Genomic DNA, 20235 nt, shown 5'->3' with positions numbered 1-20235 from the left:
ACTCTACAACATGCAAAAGGAAACTATCAAAATTGGTGATGATTTATATAGAATTGGAGTAATGTGATGTGTACAGAAACTGGGGATATAAAGGGATAAGGGAGATCCTCCTGTTGAGTCACAAGGTTCAGCATGGACCCTTGCTTTCTGAACTCGTGACTGGATCCAGTCTTAGTCTCAAACTTGGTCAACAGTTTATGCCTAGGGTTAAGAGGTTATATGTGTGTCCAGCAGCAGTGCAGGTTTCATTCACAGTTTGAAGATGAATCACAAGATTTCTAACTTGACTTAAAGCTAATACACACACAGCTGCAATCCAATACGTAAACCAGTACACACACACAAAGATATATATATATATGTACAAATGTATGCATGCAAAAATGTATATGTATATATAAAGAATCCTGTTAAAAATTTCCTTTGGGTGCAGTGAAAATGCATCAGCTTTCTCAGTAATCCTCAGTGGGCTCTTTCGTTATGGTGCAGGCTGGCGTTAGGGGTCTGCACACCTAATTCACCTAGTGCAGATGTGACCCCACTGGACACACACAAGTCATCTGTAAATAGGCAACAGAAGCTGTTCCTACAGAAGCTGTTGTGTGCATAGTGAGGTACTGAAGAGTTGTTTTGTATGTAGCTGGTGTAACAGCAAAGGTTCACCTTTATGCTGGGTTGGTGCACAGGCACCTGTATCAGCAGGATTATAAAGCTTGAGCAGCCCTGTGGTGAAGGGGACCTTCTCCTGACTGAGCTGCAGGCCCTGCTTCAAACTGCACACAGGAAGCTCTTGGTGCAGCCAGCAGTTTGATTCCCTGTGTGTTACTTGACACTAAGATCACAATGAAATAGCTTTCCTCTTATGAAGCACCTTATGAAGAATGGCTTTCCACTGCACCTGGATGCAGTGCAAAGAAAACAGGTGAGGAGCTTGCAGTTCTGGGACCAAGTATGTTTTTCCCCCTGTCTTTCTCTATGTCTTTGCTTTCCTGTTTCCAGCTCTGTTTCTTTGCTACTGAATGGAAGAGGCCTCTGGGAGAGATGCCCATTGACTGAGTGCTGGATATCCAGCTAGGTGTTTTCTCTCATGCTCATGATGGCTTTGTGGCAAACTGGATCAAAATAAGAGGTGAATTTCCTAAGATAGAAACAGGCAAATTAGTTGGATGTCTGGTGGGAATACAACAGTGCCATTTAGTGCTGTAGAAATCTTCAAAACACTTGGATATAATAAAGCTGAGTTTGAAGATCTGCTCCCATCTCTGTTCCCTCCCCCCACCCAGCACACTGTCTTGGTTTGCATTTTGCTGCTGCACTCGCTAGTACCCAGCTCTCTTGCTCAGTAAGTGGTGGTCATGGGAGCTGCAGAATGGATCATCAGCTCTTTATCAGTTATGTAACTGTCCCTCCTTTCAGACTAAAGCAGCTCTCCCATCTGGTTTGACTCTCGGTTCATTTTCCCTGCTGACTGTACTGACTGCTGCAAGGTAACCCAATTTCTATCTCAAAAGTGTAAGAACATGTAGTCAGAGCCCTCGATGGTTAGCAGTAGGAAATAGAAGGAGGTGGAAGGTACTGTTAACATGTAGAGGTCCAGCAGGGGAAGGGCTGTTTTCCTTTCTCGTGGTGATTTTGCTTTGCCTCTGTCAACAGGAGTGGGAACATCAACCCTTCAGGTAATCTTTGCTGAGCATCTTCTTCCTAATAGCAGTGATTTCACACCTTTGCGCTGATTTTAGGTAGACCCATGACTCTTCATTTAAAAGCTGGTAGAAAGAACCAGCTTAGCTACTTTCTGAACCTCCTGAGCTCAAGTGATCATGCACCTCATATTCTCATGTAGATACGAGTATCTTCCTGTCCTAGGCAAAGTATGGGTGAGCAGAACTTTCTGGGCTGTTCCTCCAGGACCTGACTTTATCTCCTGGATGGAATGAGGTGGATTGACACAATAGCCAGCTTCAGCTGTGCTTGTGCTCTTCCCTATTTCATTCTTGCTTTTCCCAGTTCCCAACAGGCAGCATTGTGTTTTGCTGGTGGAGGGTCGTGTCAGGCCTCTGCATCAGTGAAGTAGGTGGGGAGCATTTTGTACAAAATCCTTATCTTGTGGCTCTGTACATCAGGGGAAAGAGACAGAAGAGCCTATTGAGTTTGACAGCGGAGTAGAAAACTTGTCTTTGAGCTAAGGATGGGCTAGCTGACCCTGGAATGAAGAATAGAGCTCTTTCAGGTGTTGTATCTTTGGGGAAATAACCATCTGTAAGCAAACAAGAGTGGAGCAATGTTTTTCTTCAGGAAGCTACTTTCAGCATCATCAATTTATCTTCTCTGCCCTCTGCAGACAGAAGTTTGGTGGCAGGGATCTGTCCCCACAGTGATTTCCATCACTCACAGGATAAGCTGCCAGTACCTTGTCACTGGCAATGTGTGGACATTTAGATTATTCTACATTCACAATTGTTGCCTGAGCTAAAGCAACTTACTACTATTAAAGAATGAATGAAAACTGAGCTTGCATCTGACCTCCAGATATGACCCTTGTATAGGAAAGGTCTGATCTCTTAGCATTGCTAAAACAAGCTAAAACTTAGACGGCAGGACTTCTTTGCAGTCATGTCCCTTGGGAACAAGAGCAGGAGCTTGTCTGCAGGCATCATTGTAGCACATGCATTGGGTCTAACACCTTCTTTTGACAGAAACAATGAAAGCCCAGCCCTCTCCAGCTTGCTTGAGACACCTCTATGCTAATCATAGAATCATAGAATATAATCATATGTGAGCATCCAAAAAAAAACCCCATTTTTTTCCCCCAGCAAAAGGGATTACGAGTACTTTAAGCTCCTTGCTGCCAAGAAACAAATACCTTCACACCTAGAAGCTGATGTGGCATCTGCTGTGCAGATGCTTATCTGGCGCTAGGGAGTAATATTTTCTTTGCCTGCATTACTCAAGTCTTTTGTGGTCTCAAGTCTCTGTGCTGACTCAAGCACTTGTTGCTCCAACATAACAATGGTAATTGCTACGGATGTTCCCTTCCGACTCCCATGTCTGAGAGATTGGTCTGAAACATCACAGCGGTGCCAAGAGCAAATCTACCCTCACTGTGACTGCAACCTGGAATCCTACCGCAGTCGTGGTTCTGTTTGGATTCAGCCACATCCTCACAATTGAGACTCCCAGCCTTATGTGGACTCCAAAACTGCCTCCCTCAGAGGGAGAAAGCTTTATCATCAAGCTCTTCTTGCAGTCTTGCACCAAGAAACGTGTTGACTTGTCCATTGGCATGCTATGTTGTCCATGGCCACTCTTCCCAAGCTCTGAGTCCCCCAAAAACCAGGGTGTTACACTGGAGTTCATCAAGTAACGTACCACCTTTCTTTGTTGTACAAGGCACCTCAGAATTCTCCATTTAGCAGAGAAAGGAGGGATGCTGCCAAGAGCAAGATGCAGAGCAAAGTACCCCTAGGAGGAGGCAGGATCTGTGTAAGCAGAGCACTAGTTTTGCTGCTGGATTTTCCTTGGAGAGTGAAGATCTATGCAGCAGCAGGGACAGAGAGAGCTTTCCCTGACCTCTTAGAGATACTACTTGCAGTGGAAGGAATGTGCAGAGTAGAAATTCTCCCCTCGTAGACTTTGAGGTTGTTCAGAAACTCTGAGAGAGCAAAAAAGAGAGCTATGTCTGAAGGGAGACAGCAAAACCACAAATTCTTAGACTGAGGCTTGCTGCGTACAGGGGCTTTGTGCAGATTGTTTGAGCTTTGCCACACCAGAAGGTAAAAATGTAGTCACCTTTCAATGCAGAGCAGTTGCAGGATGAGGAAGGAAGTGAAGAAGCATTGATTTGGACTTGTTCAATAACATAAGGAATTAGTAGGAGCATCTGCAGCTGCTGCTTAGGCAGTGTCAGGGGACCTGTCCCTGCATAGTGAACATGTCCTATGCAGACCTCCAGTACCTCAGTTTGTCCCTGTGGAAGGTGGGAAACTGCTGACTCTTTGCTGTCTTTTCAAAAGCAGTAAAACCTACACTCACGGCAGAATTGATCCTCTTCACATGTGTTTTCTCCCTCCTTTTTTCAAACGAAATCCCTCTTTATGCTGGCAGTCTTTGAGCAGGACTTCCCATGGTGTGGTGTGGATGAAAGACAACACCATGTGGTAATGTTGCAATAAAAACAGGCTCAGTTCCCTTCTTGCCCTTCAGTCAACACTTGGGGAAACTGTAGTATTTGGGCTCCAGGGTGCCACAGCATTTCATTTCCTAAACTCAATCTTTGGCATCATGCCATACGTGCTCAGTGATAATTGCTGCTTGATGCTAGTATAGACTCATACTAGTGTCATATAGAATCCCAGCCTGGTCTGTGTGGAGACCTTAAAGCTCACCCAGTTCCAACCCCTGCCACAGGCAGGGACACCTTCCACTAGAGCAGGTTGTTCCAAGCCCCTGTTGTCCAATCTGGCCTTGAACGCTGCCAGGGATGGGGCAGCCACAGCTTCTCTGGGCACCCTGTGCCAGCGCCTCAGCACCCTCACAGGGAAGAGCTTCTGCCTAAGAGCTCATCTCAGTCTCCCCTGTTCTGGCAGGTTAAAGCCATTCCCCTTGTCCTGTCCCTACAGGCCCTCTCCAGGCTTCCTTTAGGCACTGGAGCTGCTCTAAGGTCTCCCCTTAAGGAGCCTTCTCTTCAGGATGAGCAAATCCTTTGTGCCACCACAGGATGCGTGTGGTGTGTTGGCAGCCCCACAGCAATTCTGCTCATGTGGTGCTAGCTGGGGAAGGGGTAGAGCTACCAGCAACTAAGAAGGGCTCAGTGCTATGTGAAACTAGCCCTAAAAGTTTTTGAGAGAGCAGAGATCACCTCAAGTGAAAGTTGGATGGAGCCTAGCCCTTGTTAGAAAGGTTATTGCTCATCCTGAAGGAATGCGGAGATTTCCGGGTGTGCGCAATACTGTCAGCAACATAACCTCAGGTGGGTGACAAACCAGACTAAACCCTAGATGATCTCTCAGAAATGAAAGATAGGCGTTAATCGCCAAACCCTTGTGCTGATTCATAGTGAGATGCTGGGATCAAGTCCTGAGCATTTTCCAGTCTTGATTCTCCCCTGGAACATGCAGATGTCAGGATGTCTGCATGTGCAAGTTCAACGCAGAGGCTTGGGAGGGTTTTAAGGAGGCACAGATGTGTAAAGGATGGAGAAGAGCCTTCGGGGCAGAATTAGTGCTAATCACTGCAGGGGCAGTTGCTGAACGTGGCTGGGCCCCTTCTGCTCCTGCTTCCCACTAGTGGTGATGCCCACTAGGTGTCAGAATTGAATAAACTCAAGGCTGGCACAGGGAGACAGCCCCAGTCGTCAAATGATGGGGATTATTTTGTTTTCCCTTCTGATTCCTGGCATGCTGTGTGATCAGTTGACCTTTGGGAAAGGTCATTTGTTTCAATGGTGAAGAGAGCAGTGGATGAGGACAAAAAACCCTGGCCAAGTTAGAGTGCTTGTTCTGCACTTGGGAACCCAGAGCTTAATTCTGCTCCAGGCACAAATCTGGGTTTGCTCTTTCCCGTGTGTCAGGAGGTCCTGTTTGATAAAATGGCTTTAAATAACACGTCCCAGCCATCCCTTGCCTTGCACTACAGGCTGTAAGGTGCCTTTGGTAAGAGGAAAGCGAGAGAAACACTGCTTGCAAAGAGAGTTTGATCTTATAGTAGAAGTTTTGTACCTTTTGCCCTCACCCATTATTCCCATCTCTTATTCAAGAGCTCCGCTGCTGGTGGACATTAGCACAGGCATCATGATGGCTCTAAAGATGAGGTGCCCTAAGAGCTCTTGCCCAGCCAGGAAGAAATGAGATGCTGTCACAGCTGCCAGTGGGTTTTATCCTTTCACATCTTCTGCTGGCTTTTAAATCCTCTGTTTTTCCCTTTCTTCCCAGGTGCCTCAGCCCCACTGCCAGAAATGGCACCAGCACATCAGTGGGAGCTTGGATCAGCTCTCTTGGGTGAGCATCTGCACGTGTGGCTGGTGGGGTTCCGCAGCCATGGGGTGGCCCTGGAGGGATGGCCCAGAGCATCTTGGCCAAGGTGAGCTGTGCCTGTGGCTGTCTTTCGGTGGGGAAAGGCCATTCTTTCTGTTGGTGGGAAGGGGAGGGGGGCAGCCATGAGAGGCAAGGGGAGATTGTGAGCAGAGATCGTGAGGGAAGAGGAGGGGCGGCCATGATGGGTGAGAGGAGATCGTGAGCGGAGATCGTGAGGGAAGGAGAGGGGCGGCCATGAGGGAAGATGATGAGGGGAGATGAGGGTAGCCATGAGGGATGAGCGGTGGCCATGAGGGGTGAGAGGAGACGATGAGGGGAGATCGTGAGGGAAGATGGTGAGGGAAGTGAAGGGGCAGCCATTAGGGAAGATGATGAGAGATGAGGGTAGCCATGAGGGGTGGCCATAAGGGGTAGGGGCTGTTGTGAGGGGAGATCATAAGGACAGAGGAGGGGTGGCCGTGGTATGTGAAAAGTGGCCATCAGGGGAGATCTTCAGAGGAGACAAGGGGTGGCCATGAGGGGTAGGGGCGGCAGCTATGGAGTGTGGGGCCACTATGGGGATGAGATGAGGGGTGGCTGTGACTGGAGATCATGAGGGGCAGCCATGAGGGGAGATCAGTTTGCTCTCAGTGACGTGGGTTGGTGGTGGGCTTGGCAGTGCTGGGGTAATGGTTGGGCTCAATGATCTCAAAGGTCTTTCCAACCTGGTTGATTCTATGCCTCTGTATTTCTATCATGCTCTTGCTGGCTTATGGTCTCAGTCAGGGGTGGCTCAAAACATCTCTCAGGACAGGGAGTGCTATGTGTGTGCTTGTCCTGAGCTTACCTGGTCCTTCTCCCGGAATGGGATGTTCCTTTCCCGCTTACTTTGGGTTTTCTTCACACCATCTCATGTGTCACTTTCCTTGGTGAATCAGGAGCTCACCATCAGGGATCTCTGCAGCACCTGAGTCCAGTCCTTACTTTGTCACTGCTTCCCAACTGAGCTGTTGGGAAACAAACACTTTTCCTTCCATGAGGAAGCAGCAAGACAGAAGTCAGTCCTTTACTGAGAGGCTGAGATGCTGATAGCATTAGGAGAATGCTAATCCTGTTTAATCCCTCAAGCACTAAAATGCTTGGGGAGCCATCAGATTGGTCATGGAGTACCTGGGCTCATGACTCTCCCCATCTTCCCAATACTCTTTGTTTTGCAGATCGATGCTGAAGCCAGGATTATCTGCACATCTGCCTGATTGTCAACACGTGTGGTACTTGCTGTGAGGACCAGCAGTGGATCTCCCCTACAGCTTCCATCCAGGTAATGTTGGATGGCCCATAGTGCGCTTGGCAATCCTCCATGTGGTGAAGGCTTCTGAGAAGATGGGCATGGTGACACAATGCCTCCAAGGGCATTACTTGTTCTCTGTGACAAGCAGAGAGTGTGCAGAAAGCCAGTGCTAGAAAGGGAGGCTTAAAAAAATGGTTGGACTTGATGATCTTAAAGGTCTTTTCCAATCTAGTTAATGCTATGATAGGTCTTAACTCTTTCAAGGAAGTCAGGCTCCTGGAAGTGGTCTAGATGTTCACTGCAGATTAAGTCAGGGGGAGGTTAAGCTGGAAGAAACAGAGCCTAAGAAGGAAATGGAGATTTCTTGTTGGACTCTAGAGACCAATCTGTTTTAGGGCATTAGCTATCTGTGAGACTTGGAATTGAAGGAGGAGACCACCAGGAAAACCGCAGAGCCTGGCAGGATCCCAGGGATTACAGGCCATGATTAATGAGGACTTAAAAAGAATCTTATGTGCTTTTGGAGACAATCTCTTTCTGAGCAATGGGGAGGTGCTGCTGCTGGCTGAGCCCCTTGATCTGGAATGAATAATGGATTAAAAACTGACAGCCTTCCAAACTGAAGGCTGTTGATATAAATGGGGGGAAAAAAGCCCATAATCTCATCACAAAGGGAAGAATGCAGGCCAGAAACATTGAAACCTGGGAATTAGAGCCTTGTGTCCACATCAAGAATATAAATTGAAATTAGCTTCCAGGAACGGTGAATCCACCACTGCCCTGGGCAGCCTGTTCCACTAAAAGGATTCACAGGTCCTGATGGTGAATTTTCTGGAACAGGCAGTATCAAAAGATAGCCCAGGCCTCACAGCATCCTTTCTAGCAGAATGAATGTGACTTAGATGAAGTCATTGCTTTGAGAGACTGTCACAGGAACAGGAGCAGCATTTGAAACCTACCTCTTTCAAAGATTCGGAGCAACGCATTTGTGCTGCTGCAACGTATTCAGAACCAGAACACAACCTTTTGTCCAAAATCTTATGTGCCAAAGCTTGCAAATATACTTAATGAAGTGGGGGTGTCTGGAGGAAGACCAGAAGTGAATCATAGTTTCATTGAATGGTTTGGGTTGGAAAGGACTTTAAGATCATCCAGTTCCAACCCCCTGACACAGGCAGGGACACCTTCCACTAGACCATGTCACCCAAGGCTCTGTCCAGCCTGGCCTTGAAATTTCCTGCCAGGAATGGGGCATTTAATGGTTGGGTGCTTATTGCTGTTTGACCATGGTTTAAAGAGTATCACACATGCAGTTATTTCGTGGAAAGAGGGTGGAACAAGAACCTGAAGCTGAAATGTTAGGCCTTGGTTTTCTGTCCAATTACATGACCGAATCCTTTTTAAAATGGCTATTCATTATGACTATTTGAATATATAATGAAATATTATATAATGAAATATATGATGGCTTGGCTTCACAAGCGAAGATTTGGGAAGGGCTTTAACCACGCTTGCTACAAGCACAATGACCAAGGGCAAGTAGGATATGCAAATCTGGTTGGAAAAAAGGCTGCTTAGACAATCAGGAAGTGTCCAACCAGGGCTGTCATCTCCTGAGCGATTTCGAGCTACCCATGTGCTGGTCCGCCCGCATGCAAGGTTGGATCTGCAGCCACCTATGCACCTTGTCACCTACCGACCCTCGCCTGTCCAAACAGACAAGTGAGAGTAAGCCCTTCCAGCCTGCGCAGTGGATTTTTTAGGTGAAGTGAAGCTTGTGCAGAACTGGCCCCACCCTTTAAACCTGAGGTTTGACTGCCACAGCATATAGCATATCATTAAATCACTGTTTTGTTACTATCTACTGTTGCACAACAAGCTGATGTTCTGACACTTCTGGATTTCTTGTCTCTCTCTGGCTGAAACAAGTCTGCAAGAAGTTGCCAATAATTGAATTTCCCTAAAAATCCTATTTTTAGGAGAACTTACTATTTATTGAAACTGTTGTGTGGTCCCACTGTGAACAAAAGCACAGAGGCTCAGCATGGTGCTCATGCCTGTCATCCATTGACATTTGCAGTGTTGGCTCTGCTGGGGAAGAGCAACTTAGAGCAGAGGGCTGGATTTCCACAGGGATATGCTGGTAGGCTGGAAACTGCCACGGTTTGAATGTGAATGCTGCTGGAGGGACTTCCATCTGTTTTGAATTCATACCCATGCTCTGGTGATACTGAAGGGCTCTGGGCTTCAAAAGCCGATGCACCCAAAAGCCTGACTGGTAGGAGTGGAGCGTGATCTCTGCAATGTGCACCTCTGAGCAACCTGAGAATTTGCAAGACTCATGTCTGGGTTTTAGAACTATCTCTTGTGTCTGGGGTACTTGATGCTAGGGCTGTTCATTTAAGAATAAGGCATCTGTGACACCTGGCGTTAAGTGTTTTTCCATTTAACTCTGAGCACTCTTACGTCTAACATCTTTTATACAGCCCCAGTATGTGCGGTGGTGGAAGGATGTGGGCTTGTTTTACCTAGGAGCTGTCAGAGCCAAGGACTGATTTGGCACAAGGGGGTTTCTTGTCCTTGTACCTCCTCTTTCTTTCTAGAGAGAAGGAGAAACAGCAGAGACCTGTATTTGCATGGAATTGCTCCTTTTCAGTTTCCAACTAAAAGGAGGCATGAAGATGAAGGCTTTTTTTGCCCGTATGTGTGATTTGCCAGGATGGGAAGTTTATTCTTTAGCAGCCCATGACACATGGCAGAGCTCCGTAAAGGCTAAGCTGAAAGTCTTGTAAGCACTTTGTCTTATCCTTCTTCAGATGTCTTACCTCTTACCTGCTGTCCCTGTACTTCAGCGTATGTGGCTGCTGTGCTGCTGCTGTGCTAAAAATACACCTCCCAAGCCACTAATATGTTAATAAAATATTGCATCTGCTCATGACGGAGGTGGTAAATAATGTTCTGAGTGGCTGAGCCTAGCAGGGACCAAAATTCTTTGCCACTTTCCCTTGCACTAATCCCATTTAATGTAACCCCAAGACATGCTGTTGCATGAAGATACAGTGAACAAATGCTTTGCAATTGTTAGGGACCTGTAGGTGCTTGCTGGTGTGGAGTGCTGCCTAGATTGAAGTTACTTGCTCATTTTGAGTGCACTTTTAGAGTAGAATTAAACAAGTCAGCCACCATCTGGTTCCAAGACACTGAATGCAGAAAAAAAACCAATAAAAATCTGGCTCCCCTCTTTTCTCCCCCTTCCTTCTCCTCTTCACTGATCAGGGACAGCCAGTTCAAATGTGCAAGTAAGATGCAAGCTGCAAACATGAAAGGCAGGGAGACAAGGCCGCTCTGAAACTAGGTTAGAGATGAAACGAGCCTGAAATTTGGCAGCTGGAGGCAAGGCTGGGTGGCCCTAGGGAAATTGCTCAAAATGATTGATGAAATAAATGATTAATGAAATGGTGTGATTAGCCTATCACGGGATTGCATTACTGTTTGGATCTCAAAGACACAAACTGAGAGGAGCCATGTGGGAGTGAATGATGTAGAGGAAAGACCGCAAGAGCATCTCCCAGAAGGCAAGTAGTTCCCTTACGTCAACTTCGTGTTGGCTTTACTGCGCACTGCAGGGTCTCCTCACTACTACCCTGTTCTGAGAGTTGACTCATCATTTGGTATTGGGATTTACCATCTGTACAGCTATTCCTTCTCTGTTTAGGCAGCTTGGAAAGACAATTTTTCATTTTACTTATTGGTATTTGCACTTAGCTTTGCTGTCACCCACTGAACCCCTGGGCAGAGCAGGTTTTGTGGTGTATTAGGAATATTGGATCTCCTGGGCTTCCAGTGGCTTTCTGTATAGAAGCAGTAGCAGCCTTGGAGGTTCAGATCTCATTCTGCTTTTCTCCTGGCAGATACTTCTTTCAGGCAAGTGGAATGTTGGTGTGAGTTGTACAAATCACAGCTAATCTGTCATGCTGATAGTTGTGTCAGTGTAGTCTAAATAGAAGAGAGATCTGTGTTTACACCCCCCACCAACTTCTTGGAGAGGGAAGAGTGGCTTGTGGGAACTCGTTGCATCTGTTGTTAGATTTATAGATGCAGACTTTGCAATGACATAACTATGCCCACAAAGTTGGGGGGTTTTGCAGTTAAAAACACAAATTCATCACTGTTGCTCAGGTCCAGATGTTTGCAGTGTAAATACTGCCAATCAAACTCCTGTTCATGAGGAGTTAGCTTGAAGAGCCAGTCTCTTTGGGCCCATCAGATGACTTCTTTATTTCCAGAAGCATAGAAACATGCATTGGGTTCCCATGGCCAGTGTGGTTATTTAATGCAGACTGGTGGGGATGGCTGGAGACTAAATGTGTATGTGCATGTACACACGTGAGATCCCACTTGCAGCACTGTGTGCAGTTTTGATCTCCACAGCATAAGAAGGACATGGAGATGTTGGAGCAAGTCCAGAGGAGGCCACGAGGATGACCAGGGCCTGGAGCACCTCGCGTATGGAGACAGGCTGAGAACTTTGGGGCTGTTCAGCCTGGAGAAGAAAAGCTGCGTGGAGACCTCAGAGCAGCTACATGCTGGTAAAAATAGGCTGCTTCTGATTCAGCCAGGCTAGTGTATCTGAAGCTGACTCAAGTCTGTGGTCCTCCCACTTCTTTCCTGGCAGCTACTACAGCACTAGCAGCTGCTCATGGGCCTTTGCTGTACGAGCTGTTTCTCCAGTCCAGGCAGCTGAGATCTTGTTCCAGAACAGAGAAATCTGGGCCTGATTTATCATCTGTGTTAAATGTCACATCATACCAAGTTAAGATGGATGGCTCATTGAACAAAACCTCCAAGTCTCTGGAACTTGCCAGTACTTCAGCTGGGTATCTGGAAAAAGAACCTGTTTATCCTCCTCCTGGATTTGTTTTCCCTAATAAGCGATCAGCATAATAAGAGGTAACAGGGACAAGGGGAAGCAGAGTGCTATATACTTCTAACTATCGTGGCCAGGTAGTCAGGGGCTTGGGGAAGAAGTTCTCTCAGATTAGCTTGCAAAGCAGCAGACACATTTGCTCAGGAAGATGTGTTTTAAGAGAACAGTCTGTAATATATTGGATGTAGACCTCGCTTTCTATTTGGAAGGAGGTTTTTGGCTATGCCAGTCAGAACTGGCTGAGGTTCCTTTCCTGAAAGATTTGTGAACATGTTGAGTAACCACAGTGCCCTGATTTAAACCAGGCGTGTGTGATACAAGATGCACACTCCAAGCATCTCCTATTGCACAAAGGCTTCTAAAGCATATTAGATAGCAGGGAAAAAAGGATTTGTAATGAAGTCTTGATGGTGTCTGGATGAGACAGTGAGTGCTCAGTTTGACAGTAGTAGTACAGCTGAAATGATGGAGAGGAGGAGACCAGGAAGGCACTGCAGGCAAGAGGAACTGTGAGTTCTCATAGCTGGACTGCAGAAGAAGCTGCACTCCAAATGATGATGCAGTGTACCTCTGTGTCACAGGGCTCAAGATGCTTTCTGCCTGCCAAGAAATGAGGAGAAAGGACCTTTGTTACAGAATGGATGTTGAGCTCCTGTTCATGCAGATTTTCTTATCTGGAATTCGCCTGAGATCGCCTTTGTAAGCTAATCTGAGAGGAGAACTTCTTCCCCAAACCCCTGCCTGCCTGCCTCTGGTATTTAGAAGTATTTAGCACTCTATTTCCCCTTGTCCCTGTTATCTGTTCTTACACTGCATTATATCTAGGCTCATCTCAGTTGTTCTAAAACTCACAGTAAGCATCTTTATTTGGCCTATAGATGCAAATATGTAGATACCTTTCTTACTGTAAGGCAGATCCCTTAAACTCTTCTAGTTCCTAGTTTATTTCTAGAAACAGCAGATCCCTTAAACTCTTCTAGTGCCTAGTTTATTTCTAGAAACAGCAGGTACCTTTCTTACTCTAAGGCAGATCCCTTAAACTCTTCTAGTTCCTAGTTTATTTCTAGAAACAGCAGGTGTCAGTCAGAAAAACACCGTGGATAGAGCCCATTTGTAGTCTTGGTTTCTGACCATTTTCCCACATTTAAACACAGCTCTTTCTGAAAGCTCTTTTAAACCCAGTCCTTCTGTTTTTGGAGACACTTTAGTTTCCTCTTGACCTCAAAACATCTGACTGAGCCAATATCAGATTCAATACTCTTCAGTTTTACTTGTTTGGGGTTTTATTGCCATGAGGAAACTTGACACTTCCACTTTGCACCAGCTGTGGAAGGAGATATCTTTGGGTTTCTGCAGGAAAATGCTCCCTGCTCTTATGTGAGGAGGGTGGTCACAGCTGCTGTGCACAGGCAGCTCCCCTGGGGACTTCTGCAGTTCAGAGAGTAAGGGCAGAGTGAGAAAAGGAGAGGTGAAGCCAGCAGCTGGAGGAATGTGGAGAACGAAAACAGACTAATACCCTTTAGCCACACCAGATGTAAATGTGAACACCACGCATCCAATTCAGAAGTGGAACCCAAGGAGCTAATGAGATGCTGGAATTAATGCAGCATGCAAGAAGGGCACTGATCAGAGCAGCTCACTGAGCAGGGATGGGAAGCAGCTGAGAGTTGAAGTGATCATTTTAGAAACAGCTCCCGTCTTATCTTCTGATCATGCTTGCAAAACCTTTGCTCAATTAGAGAGGCTTGAAGTATTTCTCCTATTTTGCATGTGTGTGTTCAGTGCTGTTCATGTTCTCTGGTTCTAAATTATTCAGGCTGAATGAAATAGTAGCTTGTTGAACAAGAAGTTCAACAACAAGAAGTTAGAGATTGAGATCTGTGCTTGCAAAGCAGGAGAGAGCTGGTGGCACTGTGGTAGCTCCTTAAAATTGCTTTAATCCTAACCCTGATACAAAAACAAGGGGTGAAAATGTGACAGTCCAAGCCTATCCACATCCTTTTCCCATTTGCTTCCCTGGAGCAATCAGTGCCCTTCCATAGCAGCAACAACTGCTGCTGCAGTGTTGCTACTCCTGCACATCCAGAAAGGGCTCCTGTTTCATTACCCTGATGACTTAAGTCATTACCTCATGACTTAAGCAGACACTAAAATTTGACCCGTGGCTCAGAAACTTGAGAAGTAAATGAGCCTCAATGTACGTGTTTGACTTTTTCTGCCTTCATCAGGATTAAAAGCTGAACATTCCCTGCGTGGACGTGGAAATTTTGGTGATTGTTTGAGTCACAAGTGAAGAAAAACCCCTCTCCCTTCCCTTCATCCTTCCTGATCCACCAGCGACAGATTGTGATTGTAACAACGTGAACACTGGCATCTACTACTGCATTGCCTGCACGCTTTCTCCAATATTTAGTTTTTATCAGGCTGAGATGAGAAAGGGTTTGCTGTGCTCACAGGAGGGGCTGGGCTATGTGTAGGGTGTCTCTACCTTCTGCAAGAGGGGCTGACCTTGTTTCAATATGGATTGTGGCTTTGGATATGCTGTGGGAGCAATGTGTTTGGAAAACTGCCACTTACCACCTCAGTGAGAGTCAGTGGCAGGTGGCACCAAGCATCAGTTCCTGGTCTCCAACTGCACGATAACACGTTCTCTTATTTCCAGTCTTTTCACACCCAATGTGTGCAGCAGTGGATGGTCTTGGCTCTGAGCAGTATAGCCCTCAGAAGCTTCCTGCAGTGATTACTATTTCTTAAAGTCTTCGTAGCATTAATAGTCATTTCAGTAGTGGTATGACTTGGACTTTTAGGGGTGGGTGATAGAGGCTACTGTAAATGGTGTGACTTGAATAAACAGCTGGGACAGAGATAGGCTCAATGCAAAAATAGTGCCAGAGCTATCAAGGTTGTCTGTCTTTAGCAACCTTCAGGATTTTTCTGCCCTGAGAGAAATGTTTGTCTTGTAGAATGAATCAGTTTTGTCCTTGTAAAAGCAAGCAGACCCACAACATGGGAGTCATTGCTGTTTGCCTTCAGCCATATGCTGGTAACCCCAACAGAAGTGGCTGTCAAATGGAGCAAAACATTACTTGAAGCTACTAGTCCCTCTATACAATTCAATTATGTTGGGAAGTAGGGGAAAGTACCCCTAGCCAGGGTTTCCTATTCTGTAGGAGCCTGTAAAGTGCTGAGATCATATGGCGAGTGACCATGCATGCATAAGCTTCTGGCACTGTTTAATTAACCTGATTTCCAGAAGTGTTTTTACCACCCAGTTATATACCAGCTAAAATTTAACTCTGCAAAACCAAGCTTGGTTCCCTTATATAAACCAAGAAGTGCTGCGACTTTTGAATGCAAACAGTAATGCTGTTGTGGCAATAGAGATGCTGACTCCCAGGGACAAAGCCAGCACCACCCTTTGCTGACATTCCTGGCTCATGTCTGACTGTACTACCCATCATTACTCTGATCTGGAAATGGTGTGGAAGAGTGACTGTCAAATACCCTGTTACACTTCCAGTCCCAATTGCACTTCAGCTTTCTGAAAGCAAAGCACTTTGTGTCACATGTAAACTCTATTTTTGATTATGTGTCTGCATGCTGATTTTCCAGGAAGTCACAGAAAAGTGGGAATAAAAAACCTACCTTTAGGTTTTTACACTTCAAACTGGAGTGGGATTTCAAAACTCAGGGTCAGATTTGCTGCCTGTCGCTTTACCGCCAAGGTGATAAAATGCACTTGGACAGGGATTTCAAAACCTTTCTTTGGAGCAGTAATTGTGGGAAGTTGGATTCTGCAGGATCCAAGGCTGAGCAGCCTGCAAGGAGTCTTAAAATCACCTTTGATATGCTGGGGTTCCTTCTGTATGGAAGGTTGTAAAAGCTGCCCGAGACATCAGTTTTTCCCAAGAGGAACTTGGCAAACAGGCAGGAGGGTGTATGCTCTTGTTACCTCATGTAGGCTGGAATAAATGCCAGTGGGAGTTGCATGCTTGAGGTACATGGTCAAGTACTTCTGAAGAGCATGAAACAAAGTCAGCTTATGGTCCAGAATGCTTCTTTCCTGAGTAGGAAAAGCACTTGCTGGGTACAAACCCCTGGACTCCATTCATAACTCCAGTCTCCCATGGTTTTCAGCTGGATCTTTGGACATCCTTGTTCTTTCCTTCATTTTATTCAATACTGAGACCTCTGCCACCTACAGTCATGTTCTAGTGTGGTATCTTGCAAATGGTGGGAAGATGTTTTGTGTGTCCTGTGGGTGTTTTGTCAGACAGGAATCAGGGGTTCGGTACAGTTTGCAGCAGGTTTCTGAGAGACATCCCTGAGACTCTTCATGTCCCTTCAAATCAATTTAGCACCAAACTCGTATTGTCTCCTGAGCACTTAGGGGGATGAGACTAACCTGGCTACCTACCTGTGTACCTTTAGAGTGAGCCCTCTGTAATGCACATAGCTAGAGATGCTTTTCCATTTGCCAAATTATTAATGTTCTGACTTGCTACTCAAATTAGACCTTAATATTAAGTACACTACTTATTAATCGATAGCAGCAACCAATTGCATTTGAAGATGAGTATTTTGCTTACTAACATAATACTTTCCAGGACCTCTCAACTTGCACATCCGCTCAAACTTGCCCCTGGCTTGCTTCCTGCTTCCTTTCAAACTTGACAGCTATCAGTGGGTTTGTAGAGGCTTTTCATATGAGTGTTTGTTGTCAGGCTGCTGACGTGGTTGCTCCTCTGAGCTAATACAACTGAGTGTTCCCAGAAGGTTTTACTGAGACCTGGCCTCACAGCTTACACCCTGTAGCTGTTGGGTGTTTCAAATATGCATTAACTATTGCCGTACCTCTGGACTGTTTATTTCTTATTCAGCTGACTGGTTTATGGTGAATCTGTTCTCTCTTCTCTTTACTTGTGGAATTCTCTCTGGGAGAGTGCAAGTGGAGAGCATATTCTGCACATCAGTGCCTTGATACATGGGCTTGAACAAGTCAGATCTATCCTGGCTGGGCTTGAAGCTGTGGCAACAAATACACTGCTGTGGCAACAAATTGAAAAGCACTAATTGAAAGCAGTGTAATTAGTAAAAACCATCCTGTGATGCTTTTCAGGATCTTTCCTATGTTTTAACAGCAATGCCAATGGGGTGTATGGTACCTTCTAGGAATAACTGCAAAAAAATCCTAGGTTGAAAAGAAGAGGCATAACCTTTGTAATCTTATCAAAATAGCAGTAGGGAGCATTGAGAGTTGCCTGTGAAGGAGGATCCAACACGTCAGATCCTTGTTTCACGTTAACAGCTCAGCTCTGGCCCTGTCTGCCTTTCTGTGCTGCTTTCTTGATTGTCCCACCTGGTGGTAATTCTGCTGAGGTTTCCTCCAGTGTGGAGAAGATGCCAAGTGGACAATTTTAGCTTAATTATTAATACACTAGGAAGAGGATTTTTAACTAATTACTTTCTTTTTAATTCAAGTTTCCCATCTCTACCAGTGATAGACCTTACACAGTAGAAACTGTAATGCAAACTTGGAGTTTGAGGCAAGCTTTTGAAATGCTAAGGACATCTGTTGTTAGTGCCATGGGCAGGCTCTGGAACAGACAGCACTGCTGACAGCAGACAGGAGAAGATCCGTCCGGACAGCGTTAATCACAGGCTTTGGCAGGCTGGGCATGTGAAACCAAGCACAGATGGCTGCCCATTCTGCAGTCGCTTCCTTCAAGTACAGAGTATTTGTAGCTTGGTGGTATTTTGTGAATCTGTCTCATTTTAGCACATTTTATATCCAGTGCTCTCACCACAGTTCTTTTTTATAGTGACATTGAGCTGCGTGAAGACCTCAGAGGAGCTTCCAGTATCTGAAGCGGGCTACAAGGATGCTGGAGAGGGACTCTTCATCAGGGACTGTAGTGATAGGACAAGGGGTGATGGGTTCAAACTGAAACGGGAAGTTCAGGTTAGATATAAGGCAGAAGTTCTTCCCTGTGAGGGTGCTGAGGCGCTGGCACAGGGTGCCCAGAGAAGCTGTGGCTGCCCCATCCCTGGCAGTGTTGAAGGCGAGGTTGGACACAGGGACTTGGAGCAACCTGCTCTAGTGGAAGGTGTTCCTGCCCCCGTGGCAGGGCTTGAAACTGGATGAGCTTTAAGGTCCCTTTTAACCCAAACCATTCTGTGATTCTATGATTCTATGAACTGTCAGCTCAAATTTGGTTCCCCACTGCTTTTCTCTCCCATGTTGGGTGGGATGTGTGTCCTAGTGGCTTGCATCTCATGACATTTACATGTCTTTTATTTGAAGTGTTTCCACTTAATGAGAGAAATAGATCTCTTTCAGCTTGAGTAATACTCTATGTCTCCTTTCATCCCAATCAAAATATCATTGGGAACTTGATTAGGAAGAAATGTAATGCAGAGCGTCGATGAAAATATTCTTTCACAGCTTTGCACCTGGAAATGATCCTAGAAATATCATTGTTCATTGACAACTGATTAACAGAAACTCTTTCATAGTCATTAACATTCCTGTCTGAGGCCTCTCTAATAATGAGCTGTGTCAATGCTTTCATTAGGGTAACAAAGGAGGCAAGTTAAACCTCACTGTACATTTCCAGTGTCCCTGTCTAATAGAAATGTCACTGTGAAGGTCATCATCTCAGTAGCCTAATCTGAATCATGATGAATCTGAATCTGAAGTGGTGCCACCACATCAGCAAGACACTTAGAGCTTTCCTGCTGTTCTAAGGGGGTAATGAAGATCTCAGCCAGCTCATCCAAGACTCCTGACATCATTGTTACCCAGGTTAGATTTAATTCACTAACTCCAGTTGGGATAACACTGAATACCCTTTATTAGTTCTGAGATGGGAGGAATTTGTTTTAGCCCACCAGCTTCTCTTTGAATACAGATGAGTCACTTACTTGTCCTTTTGTTATAAGTGATTTGTACTGGGTGCAGGTGTCCTGGTGCCCCGATGCTGGCACGAGGGGTGCCTCTGGGTAAACGGTGTTTAAAGCAAGGGCAAACACCCCAGAGAGCAATAGGGAGTGGAGGGAGAAGCTGCTGATAGCAGCCTATGTGTAAGGCGTAATTTATTAGTGAAGCAACTTTGAACTGGATGGCAACTTGTTCAAATCAAATCACTCAAGGAGTTAGGGGTGTTTGCAAGTGCTGTACTTGTGCATTCCCAAAGCATCTAATGTAAAAATGCTGTTCTGTTGAGAGTGATCTTCATCACTACCAAAATGCTGAACTCCCTTTCTAAAGGTAGGTCTGTGTGTGCATGTGAAATTAAATTAATTAGTGAGGGTTTGCTTGCTGATTAAAATTAGTGTCTATAAATAACTTTAATGTTAAATGCTGCCTGTGTCCTGCAGAGTTGTCAGTTGTTGTTTTCTGTTAGTTCAGTGCTTAAACAGGAGCCTTAAGAGTGAGCGTAACATGATGTTTGAGTGGTGGGACTACATTACCATGCCAGGCAGCCTGCTGGGACCCTGGTGTGTGCTACATGCATGTAGCAGTTAAGGTACAATCAGGAAAGTTCATTCCAGTGCTCTGCATCCATGTTTTGCCAGATTATCATAGAATCACAGAACAGTTTGGGCTCGAAAGGACCGTAAAGCTCATTCCGTTCCAACTCCCTGCTATGGGGAGAGACACCTTCCATGAGAGCAGGTTGCTCCAAGCCCTGTCCAACCTGGCGTTGAATTTATGCCCTTCAGTATTTGTTGCTGTGGTTCCTCTGATAAGATTAAAGAACCTCAACGGTTTTCCCAACATTGTAATTGTTCTGGAACAGGTATGGGATAGCTATTGGAGAAGGAAGGATATGTGTTATTTTTGAGCATGGTATGTCTTCATGCAAAGCCATTGTTTTTGCAGGCAATTACACTGTGCTAGCAGAACAAATTTCAGTGAGCAGTTGATAAAATTCATAATTAATGAGCTTTGGCTACCACAATGCTGACTCTGTTCAAAATAAGCTCATGTTTCACACTTACTT

The 20235-nt window shown here is 45.6% G+C and overlaps 1 long non-coding RNA gene across 1 annotated transcript in view; it reads left to right on the top strand.

The window, feature by feature from the left end:
• The first annotated feature begins 19297 nt into the window (after nucleotides 1–19297).
• The window catches only part of LOC133272762 (uncharacterized), a 51809-nt gene continuing 50871 nt past the window's right edge, over nucleotides 19298–20235 (top strand). Inside the window, exon 1 of the long non-coding RNA XR_009744561.1 lies at nucleotides 19298–19507. This is a non-coding gene — a long non-coding RNA (uncharacterized LOC133272762). The remainder of the gene's footprint in view (nucleotides 19508–20235) is intronic.

This window comes from Pezoporus flaviventris, unplaced genomic scaffold (genome assembly GCF_033815535.1).
Source record: "Pezoporus flaviventris isolate CSIRO_AGI_PZ_B2104156 unplaced genomic scaffold, CSIRO_AGI_Pfla_v1 ptg000001l, whole genome shotgun sequence".
Classification (NCBI taxonomy): domain Eukaryota; kingdom Metazoa; phylum Chordata; class Aves; order Psittaciformes; family Psittacidae; genus Pezoporus; species Pezoporus flaviventris.
The sequence above is the reverse complement of the archived record's forward strand: the minus strand, read 5'-3'. Positions and strand labels throughout refer to the sequence as shown.